This window comes from Alligator sinensis, unplaced genomic scaffold (genome assembly GCF_000455745.1).
Source record: "Alligator sinensis unplaced genomic scaffold, ASM45574v1 scaffold159_1, whole genome shotgun sequence".
Taxonomy (NCBI): Eukaryota; Metazoa; Chordata; order Crocodylia; family Alligatoridae; genus Alligator; species Alligator sinensis.
In genome coordinates, this window is record NW_005842222.1 from 447,582 (window position 1) to 462,933 (window position 15,352).

The window sequence follows — 15,352 nt, forward strand, 5'->3', positions numbered from 1 at the left end:
TCTCACCCAGCACTTCGCCAGCGGCTCCCACCACTGCTCCCATTGCTCATCCAGGAGGACATTGGGCGGGGTGCCCCCAGATCTGTGCAGGGCGGGCAGGGCCAGGGCTGCACCAGGCTGCACTCGGGGCAGGTGGCAGTGGCGCTGGGAATGAGGGCAGGGGGATATGGCAAATTTTGGGGTGGCTGCAGCCCCCTCCCCGTAGCCCTGCTGTCAACACTAGTGCAGCCCCAGCCCCACTCCCCCACACACCCCACACAGGTCCAGGGGCATACACCTCCTCATGCCCTCCTGAATGAGCAGCAGCAGGAGCCACCAGATGAGCGGGCAACACCCACCCTGCCTTGGCTGGGCAGTGCTTGCCCCACTCCCTCACTGCGGGCTGCCTTGATCTGCCCCCCACACCCTCTCTCTCCCCCTACCCCTTCCACCACTACAGACTTACCAGCTGGACACTGCTCTTCAAGCTGCCAGGCTGTGCCCCTCACCACACGTGCTGTGCTGTGACTGCACATGCATGGGCCATTTATAAGCCCTGTCAGGCCAATTTCCAATACAGACAATTTTCTTCATATTAGTGTCGGTCCAATATTGGACTGATGTATCGGTGCACCTCTAGCATTAAACTTTTTTTAAATTGGAGATGTAACTACTATTTTTAATATAGTTTTGAGAGAAGTCATTAAGCTCCTTTATGTAGCCCTGTAGATGAAGCAGTGACTGTTTCAACCACAAACAGAGGCACGAAACAAAGGCATGCAAGGCACTGGTATGTGGAGGAGTTTCATCAACTACTGTTTTGTGAAGGTTTGTGTGTCTGGGAGAAAAATAGCAAAAACATTAGAGAAGATAAAGTAACACATGATGCAGCCCAAATGAGCACTGGGAACATGGCCTTAAGTAAAGTCTAGAATCTAGACAGATGAGTTATGGACTAAGTGCTGACCACAATGCATCTTGGATTTGTGAACAGAGACACTGTTCGATTCTTGCTATGTTTAGGGAAACAAGACTTTGTATGTTCTTTGTTAATACTGCAGTTGCATCAAAGAAAAATCTGACTGTCATTAGTTTCTCTTCCTAATGGGAAAAACTTGCAAGACTGCAAAATTGTTTAGCTATGCACAAAAGAAGGAATGGGCTTATATAGTCCCATAAGCAATAGCATGAGGTTCAGTCGTTTGACCCCAAAGTGGTGTACTCCACTTAGTAACAAAAGTACTTAAAAATATGTAAGTCACTGCAATAAGTATGTAAGCTGTCCAGTCAGCTGCAGGACCAGAACCTCAGTTCTATAACTGGGTTTCAAAGACAGTTAAAATGAACAACGTTGTGTCACTATCATTAAATTATAGTCTTCCCAAGGCAATATCTAATAGCTGCTCCCCCAAGTTAAATTTGTCTATTCACTTTCCATATATTGCTAGTTTCCTTTAATGTGTTGAAAAGGAAAAAGTCTGTTATTACACTGGTAGCAGTGAGAGAGGAAAAAAAGTAGAGGACGAGGGAAGGATGAGAAGCCATGAGGAAGGGAAAGTACGAGTTACATTTGAACAGTTAGGTAGGGAGAAGGATAGTTAGACTGATGCAGGTCCAGGAAAAGAATAAGAACAGCTTTGTGCTTCAAATTCCATTGTCTGGCTTCTTCGCAAACCACAAGTAACCAGATAAATACCACAAATGCCATTGTTGACTGACAATCTCACTTTTTGGCTCTGGTCCAAATTGGAAGTAGAAGACGATAAGATATTTAATCAAAAAGGTGTATTACAGCCTTATGCATTTTAATATTGTGGGGTTATCCTGTATTCTTGAACAGCCTTTGCAATTCAAGTATCTATGGCTCATAAATGTGCAAACAAACAAACAAAGGCTAGCTTCTGAAGCCAGGTTCCTGAATGCTCTGTGTAAATGCTGTTTTCATCCCAGCTGTTACAGTATGCAGTTGCCAAAATTTCCTGTGGCAAATCACATCACTAAAAGCAGATTAGCAGGCACATATCATTTTGTGTGATTAAAAAAGGTGCACTTTAGTTTATTATTTATTTTCGTAAGTACTGCTCTGCTGGCATGCATGATCAAAATCTTTTTTGTTCTTCCTTCCCATAATCCCCTTGGATAAATGATAACCACAGCTTAGTTCAAACATGAAACTATAAAATCACTATCCCTTTAAACTTAGTCAGCTTGGAGATTTGTCTTTTGACATCTGCAATTGCACCTTCTCTTGATGAAAAGTAAAACATAACTAGTCATATTTTTCTATCTAGATGATTTTTGTTCCCAAAGGGCATGTCTACATGAGATGCTATGTCACCATAGCAACACACTACAGCGACGTAGAGGGCATAAACTGATGCTGCAGCTACGTCACTAGCAACACACTTCCTTGCTATGGTGTAGGGGTGAGCAAAATACAGCCTGTGGGCTGGATCCAGCCTGCCAGGCCATTCTATCTGGCCCACGAGACCCCTAAAAATATTTAGAAAATTTTAAATATTTATCTGCCCCAGGCTGCCTGTCAAAGATGACAGGAGATGGGCAGTAGGAGCGGGGCTGGGACCGTGGGGCTGTTCATGCCTCCCTGTCCCAGATCGGGAAATTCCGGTAAGAAGGGGCGGGGGGTGGGGAGGCAGGGGAGGACCTTGGGCAATCGCCCCAGTCCTTGAGGCTGGGCCAGCTCCTGCTGAGTCCTGTCATCCAGCCATGCAGCTGGGAGCCACATGGTGTGGAGCAGCCAGTGGGCAGACAGGAAAGTGGGGAAAGCAGTGGTGGGGGGCAGGGGGAGTAGAAGCAAGCAGGAGTGTGGAAGCGCAGGGCCTGTGCAGGTGTCCAGGGCCCAGAGTGCAGTGGCAGGAGTGAAGCGCACAGGCTCGCAGGGGTCTGTGGAACTGGGCTGGGCTGCACAAGCAGGGAGACGGGGGAGCTGGCCCAGCTCCATAAATTCCCTGCTGGCCAGGACCCTGCGTTTCTGCTGTCCCACTCTGGGCCCAGGACACCAGTGCGAGCCCCACGCTTCCGCCTGGCTGTAGCTGGCTCCTGCGTGCCCACTCGCAACCTGTCCCCTCCACCTCAGCCCTGTGGTACAGGCAGGGACCTGTGCACACAGCCCCGACCCCATGCCCCGTGCTCGCCCATCTGGGCAAAGCAGTGGTGGCACAGAACAAACTGCTGCTCAGCGTGGGAGAAAAGTGGCCCCTCCCCAAACCCCAGCAGATGTACTAGTTGGAGGCAGCTGTGTCAGCTGCCTGTTTAGTCTATGGCCAAATCTCCAAATTGGTGCCAAACCTTTCAGATTTGATTTGGCCAAATCAAATCGGGACAGTGATTTGAATCTCCGAATCGAATCACTGTCCTCTGAATCCCAAGTGAATACTTGCTACTTTGCACAGGCCTAGTGGCCATAACTCTGGAAAAATCTTTTCATTCCACCTTCCCAAAAACAAGATGAATTGTATCAGGTTTAGTTGAAATGGCTGCTCCTGTATCAATTTTAAATGAAATTGACTGTCCAATGAGCTCTATTCCTGTTGTTGGCAATTAAAACCAACTTGCGTGATCTGCAATATCAAGTTTATTGTATGGGGGTGTGCAACTATTATACCCTGCACAGGATTGGAACCAAAAAGGATATCGGTCACCTACACACACATGCACTCACTCATTCAAACCCATATAGTAGCTGCTGTAGTGATTGTGAGAGCACTGGTGTTATACCCATCCAAGGTGCTGGAGTCTGCTATCGATGGCCAGTTGAAGCTTCCTCCAAGGCAATGTCTTCTTCAAAAGGGGATCACCAGCTTGTCTTTCTAGTTGGTAGGTTCTGGTGCTGGTCAAAGAAAGAGGGTACCACTGAGCGTCATGCTTCACTGCCTTTTATCCCTCTCTGGCAGACTTCTCTGATTCCCCAGCATCATCTTGGTTGCCCAATCCAGAGGTCACTGTCCCATGTGGGTCATGAGTAGTGTATGACAGCTGTTAGTCACAGTCACTGGGGGTTCTGCCCAATGTTACAGTTTTGGGAGTCCACCCTTCACTTGATTGACCCAATGGCTGTATCATGCAGGTTCCAGGAATCAGTTCTTTTGCTTGATTAGCTTAAAATGGATGGTAGAGTAGAGTTTTGTAATGGTAAGTTCCTCTGGCTAGGCTATTGTCAATTAACAGCCAGAGGCTCTTGCTTTGTATTCCCTGCTAGTCATTCAATTACCTACTGACTCATACATACTTACATTCACCCAGGGGACTGCCTGGTACATTGTAAGGGTGATACAATTCAATAAGTTTTTACAGCTTCAGCTTTAATATTATAAGGCTTAGCTAACTTAAGAGTGTGAAATAAAATGTAAAGCATAAATAAAATGTAAGACACAGAATGCCATGGCAAAAGTGTAGAGAGAATACGTGAACAGTAAAATACAGAAATGCATATAAATATAATCTAAAAAGGGAGGTGGGGGCAAAGGTGCTTCCTGACAAGAGGCAGGGGGGACTTTTGCTACACTGTCATCTAGACTCCTGGGTCTGACAGACTCCAGAATCACCAGCTTCTTTCATTCCTTGGAGATCACAGATCAGCAGAGACTCCCTATGCCAGAAGAAGGGTGCTTGTGCCTGAAAGCTTGCAAATAACATTTTCTAACTACTCAGTTGGTCAAATAAAAGATATCACATCTACTCAAAGAAGCTTGCCAATCCTCTGAGTCCTGTTCTGTGACTTCATGGACTCCTGTGGCTGAGCAACGAACCAAAGTGTGATAACTATTCTTTTTATATCATTGACATATCTCTTCCTTATCAAGAGGACACTTAACATAAGCATGTTCGGGGATTTTACCACACCTGCGGCATTGGCCCCTTTTTCCACTAGGTTGTTGCTGTGGGTGCTGGTGGCACCACTCTTTGTTCATTGTGCATGTCAAATCTATTTGTTTTTGGTTGTAGTTTCTTGACAAAATCCATACTAGCTGACGCCTGATAGGGCTTGGAAATGCTTCTGATTTCCTTTTGTTGCTGTTTAACTACCTCTGATTGGCAGACTTCTGTGACAGCCTTCTGGAGTGTTAAATCAAAGTCCAACTGTAGTCTTTCTGAGAGCTCTTCATTGTGAAGGCCCACAGCTAAGGGATCCCTAATCACTTCTTCCTTGAGCTCCCCATATTGGCAAGATTCAGCCAACGTATGCAAAGATGTAATAAAGCTGTCCACAGGTTCTGCAATATGTTGATGTGGTAGAGGCATTAATCAAACATTTTTGGGGGCAAAAGAAATGTGGTTTATGAATTAATTAGATTGAAGCTCCATAAAAACATATTCCTTTTTTTCTGCATTTGTAAGAGGCAATGGCATCAGAATTCCATTGGCCTCATCCCCCATTGAGTAGATGAGAGTACTTACTTGGTAAGGTTCAGACTTTGTCCAGACCTGACACTTCCCTGAGGCAACTAAAATATTTGATCCATCTAGGTCACATTCCAAGGGATTGGAAATCAAATCCAATGTTCTGATGGTGTAAATAACTCTCTGCATTGTCTCTGTAGCCAACCTCTGCTGGGAGCTGGACTCAGCTGTTGCTGGAGCTTGGTCTGTCATTTAGGAATCACCCAATTGCTGACTGATGTTTGCGTTCCTGTTGGTGGCAGGATTCAGCCACTCCTGACACCATGTGCTATCTCAGCAGGGCATAGCCCCCACTCCCAGCACTGCTGTGCCCACATCAGCACTGGGAGCAGGGACTCTGCCCTGATGCCACTTGCCAGCCAGTGCAGGGGGGCCTGGGATGTGGGTGCAGCAGCACTGGGAGTGGGGGCTATGCCCTGCTGCCGCTTGCCCGCTTCCGCCTGGAGTGAGCCATGCCTGCATCCCACCACTCCCCTGCCCCCTGCCCTGGCTGGGCAAGCAGCAGCATTACAGAGAATCTGCTCGGAGCGCTGCCACGCCCACATTCTGCCCCAGCACCCTCCCGCCCTGGCTGGGCAAGTGGCAGCAGGGCAGAGCCCTGGCTCCAAGCGCTGCTGTGCCTGCATCCTGCACCCCTCCCTCCTCCCCGAGTAACACGCCCCCATCCCCAGTGTGGCAGCTTGCCCAGCCCCAGCCTCAATCCCTACCTCCCCCAACCCCAACAGATTTACCAGCTGGTGGCAGCTGTGTCAGCTGCCTGTTTAGTCTATGGCCAAATCTCTGAGGCAGCCAAATCTTTTCCAAATCGATTCAGATGTTTTGAATCAATTTGGAGCTTTTAATTGGTCTCCTGATTCGATTTGGATTTGGAGGTTCAATCCCTGAATCGGACTAAATCTCCTCCAAATCAAATTGGCTACCAAAGCTTTGCACAAGCCTAATGGCCACACCAGTGGGGAAAGAGCAAGCTGAATCTGAATCAAATATGGCCCGTTTCACACATCCCTAGTGCCTGCCACGCTGGCCCCAAACATTGAATCGGAACCACCATCAAGTCTATGCTTGGACCAGGCACTGCCCATCAGGCCCACCAGAGAGAAAGATTCAGCACCACTGGTATAGACTGATGAAATAATACAGACTGTTCTTCCAGTGCCCTGCTCTCATTACACTAGGTAATCTCTCTTTAATAGTGTTTCATGAATTTATGAGCACTGTCTCACTAATTTTATATCTTAAGAATTCCACAGAATAATGCTTTGCCATTTGGATATGTGCTAAGAATAATGAGCTAAATTCATTCCACTGACTTATAGCACGGATGCAAATAGTCTAATAATTAAAATAGGTAGATATGCTATTATCAGATACATTAGATAACAATTTTTTTAAATTGATTTTTAAGCCATGATTTTTTTTAATGTGATGAGTTATTTTCCAGTATTTACAAGTTACTAGTTCTTCCTTTTTCCTTTTTAATGTAGTTGTTTTGTAATTTGTGTTTTTATTAAGTTTCCCACTTGTTACTACAATTTCACATTTCACAGAGGTGATTTTTCTCTTTAAAAATTTCACATTTAAAATGTGTCTCACTATCATACTAATTATGAGATCGACCCAAACTATATGGAACTTCAATGAGTCAAGAAGGTGCTAATGCTTCAACTCAGCCTTCTTCAAAATTTGTGGTTTCTTTCTTTTAGTTTCTTTCTTTGAAAAGCTCACTGGGAGGTACTTGATATTGCAGGCACAGGAGCCTAATTTTAGCCTTTTTATTTTTCTGAAAAATTTGAACTATGTATACAAAAAGTTCACAATAACTTTTTTGTAAGCTATTGAAAGTCTAAGTATTTTTTTACTCTTGATAATGCAGGAATTCTGTGCAGAAAGTTAATAGCACTAAAAGGAAAGCTTTTATCAAAGATACAGTTTTACCCCCTAATACTATAATGCTTATCTAGGTTCTTCTAGTGTAGGGCTGCCCAACTGGTGGCCAGTGGGTTGCATGCAGACCATTAGGATTTAAACTGTGGCCCCTGGGCTCCTGGTCTGAGTGCCGGTTCCCCCTTTCATAGATTCATAGATGTTTGGGTCGGAAGGGACTTCAGCAGATAGAGTCTGCCCCCCTGCCCTGGGCAGGAAAGAGCACTGGGCTCAGATGACCCCAGCCAGGTGCATGTCTAGCCTCCTCTTAAAGACCTCCAAGGTATGGGAGAGCACTACCTCCCTTGGAAGCCCGTTCCAGATTCTGGCAACCCTTACCATAAAGAAGTTCTTCCTGATGTCCAACCTAAATCTGCTCTCCATCAGTTTATGGCCATTGTTCCTAGTTAGTCCAAGGGGTGCCCTCGTAAACAGAGCATCTCCTATTTCTTGCTGTCCCCCCACCCCAATGAATTTGTAGGCAGCCACAAGATCATCTCTCAGCCCTCTCTTGTGGAGGCTGAAGAGATCCAAGGCCCTCAAACTCTCCCCATAGGGCTTTGCCTGCAGGCCCCTAACCAATACGAGTGGCCCTCCTCTGAACCCTCTTGAGGTTGTCCACATCCCTCTTAAAGTGTGACACCCAAAACTAGATGCAGTACTTCAACTGTGGCCTGACCAATGCCACATAAAGGGGAAGTATCACTTCCCTGGACCTGTTTGTCGTGCACCTGCTAATGCATGATAAAGTGTGGTTAGGTTTACTGATCACTTTGTCACATTGACAACTCATTTTCATCTTGGAGTCAACAGGGACTCCAAGATCCTTTTCCACTGCTATGCTGCTGAGAAGGTCATCCCCCAGCCTATAAGCAGACTGGTGAGTCCTTCTTCCTAGGTGTAGCACCTTGCATTTGTCCTTTATTGAACTGCATCCTATTCTGTTCCGTCCATTTTTCCAACCTGTCCAGATCCGCCTGGATTTGTTCCCTGCCCTCTGGTCTGTTAACTTTAACTCTGCCTGGTGCGTTCCCTACTCTCAGAGGTTGGACAGTTCTATTCTATTGCACTCATTGCTTAAAATACGAGTGGAATGTAACTTAGTTACAGCAATGTAACTAAGATTTGTTGCAAGTGTTCTGTTGTCCTTAAGACCAAGAAGTAATGTGTAACAAAGTGTCCTTTTTTGTTAGGGTTTTAATTAGTTTTGTCGTGTTTTTTATAGATGTACATGCTTCTATGTACTCAGTGAACACAAGGTCAAACAAATGCACCTTGCACAGTGTGGTGAGCTTTGTTATGGTCTTTAGTTGGGGAGAATTCATTGCACAGTCCTGGAACAGTCTCCAAGAAAGTCCTTTCTCCTGCCCAGTCAAGCTTGTATTCTAATTGTAGAGATCTCCATTGTGACAGAGGACCATAGATGCCAACTTTGAACTTCATCCCAGAGCTTTAAGTGGGTTTTTACATAGCTGAAGTGGTCCTATTCAAGTCAATGAAGCTATTCATATGAGTCAAGTTATAGACTTATTTAAGTGTTGGCAGGATCCAGGCCACACTTTTCAATTTTTATGGGTGTTTTGCTTACAGCCTATTGCCTATTACAACTTTATAAAATCCAAAAGCTCTGGTGGCAATTTTTTAAAAGTATTTATTATTAAAATCCTTATCAATTTTACAGTTTAACCTAAAGTTGCAATAAGGAGCATAGACTTTCACAATTTATTTTACAAAACTTCTTTCTTGTGTAACCCAGGTACACCCAAGGATGTGCCCTATTCTCATTTGGATGGGATGGGTAGGCAGGAGGGGGTGCTATGAGAGGGATGCCAGAAGTTCGAGCAGATCCCTCTTTCCTCTAGAGCAGAGCTTTCCAAACTTTTCATGTTGGTGACACACTTTTTAGACACGCATCATTTCGCGACACAGTAATTCAGTTCCGGGGGAGGGGCCAAGGGAAGCAGACACGAGTAAGGAAGCTCCACGGTGCCCTTCCGCAAAATTTTCTGTATTTCGCGCGACACACCTACACACTGCCGCCGACACACTAATGTGTCGCGGCACACAGTTTGGAAAGCTCTGCTGTAGAGTTACCCCAAGCCCAAAGTTCTTAACTATATACAATTTATTGAGTTATAATATATGTGAGAGGGGCAGTGAAAGCCCTCACCGTAGGGATCCTGAAGAGCAGCAGCCGGGAGGAAGCGCAGGCGGCAGCCCCACGATTCCGGAGCTGTCTATAGCTGTGGATCGGCGAGGGACATGGGCAAAGCCTCCAGAAACTGTGGGCTGCTCAAATAGCTGCCAGGAAAACAGCTGAGGGGCGACGAACGGTGGGAGAAGAGGACACCGACCCAGAGGTGCTAGGGAAGGAAGAGGAGGATGCCAACCTGGAGACACTGGTGGGGAAAGAAGAGGACGCCAACCTAGAGACACTGGAGGAAGAAGAAAGCACCAATCCAGAGATGCCAGAGGAGGAGAGAAAGGACGTTGACCCAGAGATGCAGGCAATGAAGAGGAAGGTTGCCCAGCTGCAGGCAGCAGGGGGGGAGCCAAGGGCCCTGGCACAGGAGGCGGGAGGCACCAGCAGGAGCAGTTACCCCACATGGGGGGACACAGTGTTGGGAGGCACAAGCAACCCAGCACGGAAACCATGCACCCTTCCAAGCCAAGGAAGACCGGGAGCAACTCCAGGTTAGCTGGGGGCCAGTGCTGGCCAAACTGAAGAGTTGGACCACAGTGGGGCACAGAATGGCAGCCCACCCCCATAGTCACCCGGGGCGCAGGGACAAGTGGGTCCCTCATCCGTTCCTTCAAATTTCTTCTTTACTTTGGACCATAAAAGGGGCACTGGGAGATGAGATTCCAGGGGGAACCCTCTGGCGGAAATCCGGGTGTTGATTTTCATTGGAAGCCCTAGCTAGCCCAAAGACAGAGCTGGCTTTAATGCACTAATCAGCCGGAAGTCAAGGAACCGGCTACGGTGAAGGACAAACTGACCGGGAAGGCCCAACCCACTGGGAGGCGGGCAAGCCGCACGAAGAGGGAAAGTCATCCAAGGGGATACCTGCAGAGAATAGTATCCATCCTGGCCATAGATATGGTAAGGCTGGGATAAAATGGAGGTTTGGAGCCCCACAAAGCAAGAACAGGGATTGAGGCGTCTTCATCCTCAGGGGGCCACCTTAAGGGAACTGCCTCCCCAACAAGAACATCGAAGTTGTGGCAGGCAAGTATGGGCAGCACCCATACCACTCAGGTGGCATCCGAGCTTGAACCTCACCCTGATGTCGCTTGGGGGCAAGGCTCCCAGTAAGAAAAGGCCAAAGCCTTACAACACCTTCCAGCGACAATATACATAATCATAAAACTAACTATCATATACATATATTTCCACAGTGAACATTAACCAATAACTAAGGTCAAACCCTAAATAACATTATTTACCCATCACAATAAAACAATTTCAGCAACATCAACACAATACAACATCACAATACAACATTTCAATTACAAAATATAAGGTGCAAACAATCTTAATAACACCTATTCCTTAATATAGTCCCTGACCCACGGCAAGAGATAGTCGTCCTTCCAATGGGCTCCTTTCCGGGGTGTCCAGGAAGCACCAGGGACCCCTCCCCTTAGGGACTTGACTAGGCAGGGGGTCTGCTCACTCAGCCCCTTCTCTGGGGTCGCCCACCCCAAACGTCTTTCCCCTGTGGGACCCAAAGGCCCCAATGACTCACGCTCCTTCAGGTGGCGGTGGTCAGGGCACAGCTCGATGGGGTCTCCTCTGCTGGAGCACCTTTTCCACACTGCTGGGCTCTGCTGTGGGCACCGAAGGCTCAGCTCCTCTCAGCTGCTGCAACACCACTGCTGGCTTCTGGGATGCTGGGCCTCACGCTGCAGTACTACTATTTCCCCGTGCCCTGACTTTGGCACTGAGGTCTCTTTTAGCACAGGCCAGACCCTTCAGGCTCCAGCTGTCCATCTTCACGCCAGGTGGCTAACCCAAGCAGCCTCTGCTGCTCCCTCGCTCCCAAGGTTCGGACCCGTGCGCTGCCCTGTGCACCATGGGACCTGGCCACTTGCCGGAAGATGGGGCTTGAGCCACCTCACTACGGACCCCAAGGCCCTTGCCCTGTGCGCTGCTCCGCTGACCGTGTGGTCTGCTGGCCCTGCCGGGGTCGTAGGCTTGAGCTGCCTTTGCAACTCCCAAAGCCTGGGCTCCATGCACCAAACCATGTACATGATGGGCCTGAGTGGTCTCACACCACTCCCAGGGCCAGGTTTCCCCACACTGTCCCTGTGCGCCATCAACAGCCCGAGCAGTCTCGCACCACTCCCAAGGCTGCTCCTCCAGTGGCAGCTTCAGGAGCCTTGGGCCTGTTGCCCACTGGGGGAGAGCTCCCCAGCTTTCCTTGGCTCCGCTCTTCTTGAGTCTCTCACTGCATCTGCACCTCCCATGCTGGGCATGCAGCTCCTTTTATATGCTCCAGGGCTCCACCCCTGAAGTCTTCCAGACCTGACAGTTTACAGTCTTCAATCAAGTCTGGGGGAACTCTTTTCCCCCTCCCCTCAGGAAAGAGGCATGACATTATTTCTCTTGCTGCCTCCTGATTGGATGGGCTCCACCAATCAAAACAGCAGGATCTCAAGCCTGGAATTCAACCCAAGCTCTGAAATGTGAGCCTGCTACATTTATTTAAATTGATTTTTTTAAATATGATTTTAGTTCCTTCCCTGATATCAAAATAATCAGCCTCTTCAAGCCAGATTTAACAACATATCCCAACCTTTTCAGCTGAGCACAGGGAATATACAGAGGCATGCATTTTTATATATCAGATGTTTACTCTACAAGTGAGGATTAACCACGTAACTCGTAAACTCAACAAGGACACACTGCACACTAAATTGAGCTAATTAATTATCAGAGTAGTTATAATAGTTTACCCTGTGGGAAATGGCAAAAAAACAGAATGACCAATACTGACCATATTCTAGTCAATAACAAAACTCCCACTGATTTCATTCATTGTGATCAGGAATTTACTGCCAGTATCTTTATAGTATTTTACCAGGATGTGGGTGAAGTACTGAAAAGATGATCTGTTTTTAAACCTCTAGGTAGAAATACAGTGGACCAAATTTTGTTTGGTTAAACAAGTGTAGATAATGTATGATTCAGCTGAAGCCAGATGAGGGGTTTACATCTATGTAAAAATAAGGGCAGACTTTACATACAAACTTTATATACAGAGCATTCATAATTTCTTATATCCTTTGGACGATGTGATGTTTTTATTTTGGTCATTTTGATTGCCATAAGTATATAAGTCAACCCCATATTTCTATACAAAAAAGTTAGGCTTTTTGTAGATCCGGTGTATAAGTTGACTCACCAGGGACTCCCCCCAGCCCTCCCCCACACCAGCAACTGTAACACCAGGGGCAAAGGGTACCTTCCCCCATTTTTTCTACTTTTGAATGGCTAAGGGATTTCTCCAGGGAGGTGGGAGAAGTTGACTTCGTTCCCTCAGGTTGAGCAAGGCCTAACACTTAGATCTCCTACTTCCTAGGTGAGTCTTCTAACCATGAGCAGCAATACCACCTCCTGTTTTTCATTGAAAATAGCTGTGGCTGATCTGCATTGTCTTGAACTCCATGTTGGTGGTTATGTATTAGGTATACTCTGAACAGGCCTACTGGACTGAACCCCACTGGGGACAGAAGTAGTAGTTAAACACTGTTCGACTTCCTTTATAGAGTGACATGTGGGACTTTTTTATCCCAGAGCACTGGGATTGGAAGGGACCTCAGGGAAGGATCACAGTCACTGGCCAGCTACACATGTCAATACCAAAGCAGTCCTTCCCCCTCCCTCTCCTTAGTTTCTGTTTAGCTGCAAGCAAGCCCAGCATTGCAACTCAAAACTTTCTAAACGTTTCAAGTGCCCTCGTTTCATTTCAAACCTGTTTCGAAGCCTTCCATTTCATTTTGATTTCACTATTTCAAGCTCAAAGCACATCAAAACAGCTTCAAAATAAAACACCCGTCGAAATTTCACACAGCCCTAAGAGAGAGCCCAACACACCAGAAGTAGCCCTGGCCGCCCAGCACCACACAGCTGCCAGAACTTCTGTGCACCCATAAGCTGAATCCATTCACTTGGTGGGTACCCACCCATGGATAGGATCCAATTAGTTGGCAGGCCTGTAATTTGCCCACCTTTGGTTTGGATAAACATACATTTGTAGCAGCTTCAGAAGGAGAGGGATTGCTGCTGCATCTGATCTTGCAGCAGTTTACAGGTGCACTGTTACATGTGCATAATCTTGTAGCAATACAAGTGAGCTTGTCGCTTGTAGGTGTTGTAGGACTTCAGCCTCCTTCTTGATGGGTGCCTTGATCCCAAGCGACGTCAGGGTGAGATCGGGCATCTGGTGCCACCTAGATGGTGTGGGTGCTGCTCCTGCTCATCTGCCACGTCTTCGATGTCCTTTATTGGGGAGGCAGTTCCCTTCAGGTGGCACCCAGAGTGAAGAGGTCTCAACCCTGGTCTTTCTTCGTGGGGCTCCAAACCTTCCCTTTACCCCACCCTTACCACATCCATGGCCTGGGCAAACACTGCACCCTGTAGGTCTTCCCTTGGATGATCTCTTCTCATGCAGACCACCCGCCTCACAATAAGTCAGGTCTTCTCAGCCAGCACAATCTTGCCCACGGCCAGTCCCTCAACTTCAGGCTGGCTTGGGCCTCTAAACCTGCCCCGGCTTGGGGCTAACTGGAACTAAAAATGCATCCAACAGAAAATGTCCGGCCTCTGCCAATGGACCCCTGGGATCCTATCTCCCAGTGCCCGCTTGGTCACTCAGGCAGGGGAAGAGAAGAAGGGGAACTCGCCCGTCCCTTCCCTCGTAGTAGTTGTGGGGGTGGGCAGCCACCCCATGTCCCACCCTGATCCATCTTCCCAGCGTGACCGCCTCCGGGTCCCCACTGACCTGTAGTTGGTCTCCTGTTCTTCCTGGGCTGGTGGAGCTTGCGGTTCCCATGCCGGGCTCTGCCTTCCTCCCCGCTTGAGAGGGTTAGCAGCTCCCTGCCACCATCCCCAGCCACCATACCTGGATTCACTGGTGGGCCTGCAATGTCACTCCCCAGCATCCCTGGGTCTCTTAGGCTTGTGTTCCTTGTCCAGTCTGCCGGAGCCCTCCGGCAAACGCTCTGCTCTGCTTTCCTGCACTCAGGGCTTGTGATCTCCGGCTCTGCAGGCAGCGTCTCCTGGCCAGCATCCCGCTTCTCCCTTGCTGGCCCCTCAGCTGTGTTCTCAGCTGCTTTTTGAGTGGCCCACGCCTCTTTGGAGCTCCACCCCCAATCAATCACTGATACGCAGGCTCAGGCAGGTCCTGAATTTCGGAGGCTGCGTCCATGTTTCTCCCCAGCTGCCGCTCATTTGGATTCCTGTGGTGAGTATCGGGGTGCGTGGGGGAGGGGTCTGGGACACACTAGAGGGGCTTTTACTGCCCCTCTCACAGAGCTAAATTACTGTAACTTTGAACCTGGGTGAAGCAAAGATAAAATCGGGTAAGTTTTGCTTCACTTGTATTGTTTCAGTCTCATGCACACTAATAGGTACAGAATAACAGCTGCTGCATGGTCAGGAGTAGCATCTCCCTTTGAAGCCACTACAGTTGTATGTTTGTTCGTACCCCAAATCATGCATGAAATAATCAGGGTCATTAAAAATGTCATCATAGTGTTCTCTGTTAAAGGATGGAAGGGGAAATTGAATCAAATAGGTATTACTTTCTATAGCCTAACTCCAAATATATAAAATATGTTGGTCCCATATCTGCAAGTTCCTACAGCCCCCTGACAAATTCTTTAATCCTCTAGATCTTTATTGACCATATTGCTTTCATGGAAATTGTTGCATCTAATTGAATTAGAGTTCCTAAAATACATTGTAATCATGCCAGTAGCATATAGAAATCCATTATTGCTGTGACAAAAGACAGAAACCCAA

General features: G+C 47.5%; 1 protein-coding gene across 1 annotated transcript in view; it reads left to right on the forward strand.

Annotated features, from left to right (window-relative positions):
* SV2C (synaptic vesicle glycoprotein 2C) overlaps window positions 1-15,352 on the forward strand; it is a 197,172-nt gene that overhangs the window by 78,119 nt on the left and 103,701 nt on the right. The window lies entirely within an intron of this gene.